Genomic DNA, 3546 nt, shown 5'->3' with positions numbered 1-3546 from the left:
AAAAAAGAAAAAAAAACCACTTTGGCGCCTGACGGCGCTTGCCTCACTGCCGCCCGGAGCTGTCATTGGTTGGTTGGAGCAATGACGTAAGCCGACCGGAGGCCGCCCCCGCGCCTTTGTGGGAAATGTAGTTTTATTCCCTCCCCAGCCAGAATTAATACACTGGCCCGTCTCCACGTGGAAACTACAAAAACCAGGCCGCGTTGCGAACGGTACGCAACAGAATCTGAAATACGGCGCCACTGTTTATTTGTTGATTTTTGCAGGGTGAGTGACGGGAGTTGTATGCGTCTGCCTAACACAACTAGGAACAACTTTTCACCTGTTCTTTTCTGGTGTGATTCCATGCCCTGGCGTTTGTGTGTCATGGATTTCAAACAATGCTAGGCAAATACCAAAGTTCTAACGCAAAGTTCGGGCCATTTGGATTGTTTAAGAAGGAACTCTGCTGGAATTTATCCTTAGTGTCTACTTCTAAAAATATAAATGGGACGTCTGGTTGGCTTCCATGTAACTAAAATAGTTTATAATAGAATACGGAGTGAATATGTATTTCCCATATTAAAAGATGCACAAGAAATTGTCATTAGTCTCTTACGTATTCCATTTTGCGGTCCGTCCTGGCGTCCTTCTAATGTAATTGAGCTATACGTATAACCTGCACCCGCAAAAATAATAATAATGATGATATAATGGATGGAGTCTTAATATCTAATGGGCTGTGCTAGCAGTAACTTTAGATTAAGTTGGGTAAATAGCCTGTGTTAGATGTCTGTGGTCCTGGGCATTGTCTTTTTCTACCTTTTGACTCCTCGGGGCAAAGGTTCGCCCGTGATATATTTAGTCCTTCACTGCTCAGTTTTTCTTCTTGAAAACATCTGCACTCAGTAAAGGTTGGGTATTGTTATTTTCCACCTGTCTTAACTTTGTTTTTTGGGGAAATTTGTCTTGAGTTCATAATTTAATGTTCTATTTATGTTTTTCAGATTGCAGTTGAAACACTATGCATCGTATGTTTCCTTTTTCCCCCTCCTTCACGTATTCCTGTACTCGAGACTTAAAGACTTTTTCGCTGTTCTTAATCAGGATACTTACCTGTCATACTGATGTATCGCAAAAGAAACTTACCTCAGTGCTAACAAGAATTATGTAATTTATTCTCTGTACTTTCATCTAAAATTTAGTGCCTTCTGTCGTCTTTCTTCCCTCCCTCCCTTTTCTTTTTCTGGCTGCGTTTAAGATGTTTTTGATATTTTTGTGGTTTCACACTGATGAATCTAGGTATGCAGGCATTCTTTCCTTCCTTCCTTCCTTCTTTTTTTCCTTAAAAAGAAAATGTCAAGCCATGCTTAGGATTTGAAAGGGTTCCCGAATCTCAGGATTAGTATCCTGCAATAGTTGTAGAAAATTCTCAACCATTCTCTCCTCAGGCTTACTTGTTTCCTATTTTCTCTGTTATCTCTTAGAATATCTATAGGACATTTGGAAGACTTTCTGCCTTTATCATCCATTTCTCTTAATCTTTCTTATATATGGTCCATCTCAAAATTTTCAAATACTTTTCATTTTTAGAAGTTTTATTTGGTTCTCTTTTCGAAGCGTTTTCTAATTTCCAATACAAATTAAACATAGTCTGTATTCTGTGTCTGTTAAATCCAATACTGAAAATTTTGTGGGTCTTTGGTGCTGTCTGTTGTTTCTTCCAGCTTTTGTTCACGGTGCCTGTTTCCTTGTGGGTTGCGATTTTGGACTCTGCACTGATGTTTCTGGGGGCTGTAACTGTGGTGATTCTTTGAGGCCAGAGTTAAAATTGAGTTTTCCTAGAGAATATTAAAACTTGCTCTGCCAGTTGCTTGAAGGCGCCATCAACCCTAGGACCAGATTAAATTCTCCACATGAGGTTCATTGCATTGCACAGATAGATTGAATTTGGGCCTCAAATCTAAACGACTTGTTATAGATTCTCAGGAGTTGTTGTTTTGTTTTGTTTTTTTTTTTTTTTTTTTACCTTCCCTTGGTTCCAAAGTCAAGACAGGTATGTTTCCTTACTGACCTGTGCAGCAGGTTTATTTCTCATTCACCCTTAACATGGGCAGTGTAGCCCTTTGGGGTCCCAGATTTTTGTTTCCTGTTAAACTCCTCCTTTTAAATGTGTCCTTGGCTTTATTTCCTGACCATGGCATGCTGCACAGCTATCAAAGCAGGAGCTCTAGGTGTCTAGAATTTGACAGATAATCTCTTAGGAAAAGCCCATCTTGGACCTCACTTATTTCTCAGGATAGTCTCATTTTTCTTTCTTTTATCCCCTCTGCGAATTCCTTCATTTCCTACCGGTTTGTCAACGTATTTAATTTTTTTTAACCAAGCATTTTTTGTTGTTTTCAGCAGGTGGCTCATTCCAAGTAGCTAAAATGGCATAACTGTCAGAAATAGAAGTTCATCATTTCAGTGTAAACTGAGCTTCTTCAGGGAGTTTTCCATAGTAAGGAAGATGAGATAATAGATGGTTCCTAATTCACTCCGTATACATATGCTCTCCAGAGAAACAAAAATAAGTAAATCTTACACACTCTGTATTTTAATTAAGGAATGTAGTTCTTATTCTTAGGCTGTGTATCAGGTGCAGAAAATTGTATAGGCACACAAATGTGGTAGCTTCTTACCTTATCAGGTCATACTGTAGATGCCACTTGGAGTGGCTGTCCACTTAGAGCCACTGTTCTAGGCAGTGCCCCTCATATACAGGGGTGACCATATCTGTATTACATTACTGTGCTCCCTGATCATAGCTCATTAATTTATCAGGGACAGAACAAAGCTGGGCCTACTAGATGCCCTCTCTTGAGATTTGAAATTGGGAATCAAGAGACATGAAGACTGACAGCATGGTGGCAGAAATGTGTTCATTACAGCCTGATAAATACGTAGTCCACAAGCTCCTGCTGCTGAGATCCCCTAGGACAGCTCTAGGTTTTTCCTTGTGCTTATTTCCATTTCTCTGTCACTTCTTCTAACACTAGGTATGTGACCTCAAGAAAGTTATTTTAACACTCTGTGCCTCCATTTTCTGATCTGTAAACTGGAAATCGAAATAGTAGCTAAATCCAAGGAGTGTTAGATTGAAGTGATATCCTATGCAAAACGTTTAGGTTAATGCCAGGTAAAGGTTATGATGCAAGAAATGTTACCTTCTACTGCTGTCGTCAATACCGTTAAGTCCCTCCTAGGTTGTCCACGTTGCAGGCGTTTCTTTGTGCTACTCCTAGCTTTCCCTGTGCCCTCGCTTATCTTCATTCTGGACACCACCTAGAACTCTAGGACTATCTCACCTCTGACTGTTGTACTGCCACTGTCATACTAAATTCAGAGGGGCGGTGATGCTGGGAAGGCTATGTGAGAGTACTGCACTGACGGCTACTGGCTCGGTAGAAGGAGTTAGAATGTAGGGGAAGGATTCAAAAGTGGATGCAAAATATGACTTAGCAGGAGTCCTAGAAAAATGGAAATTTAAATCCTTCAGATAGCATGTTCTCAGGGAGACTTTTG

Source organism: Equus quagga, chromosome 8 (assembly GCF_021613505.1).
Source record: "Equus quagga isolate Etosha38 chromosome 8, UCLA_HA_Equagga_1.0, whole genome shotgun sequence".
NCBI lineage: Eukaryota > Metazoa > Chordata > Mammalia > Perissodactyla > Equidae > Equus > Equus quagga.
Note: the sequence above shows the minus strand (reverse complement) of the source record.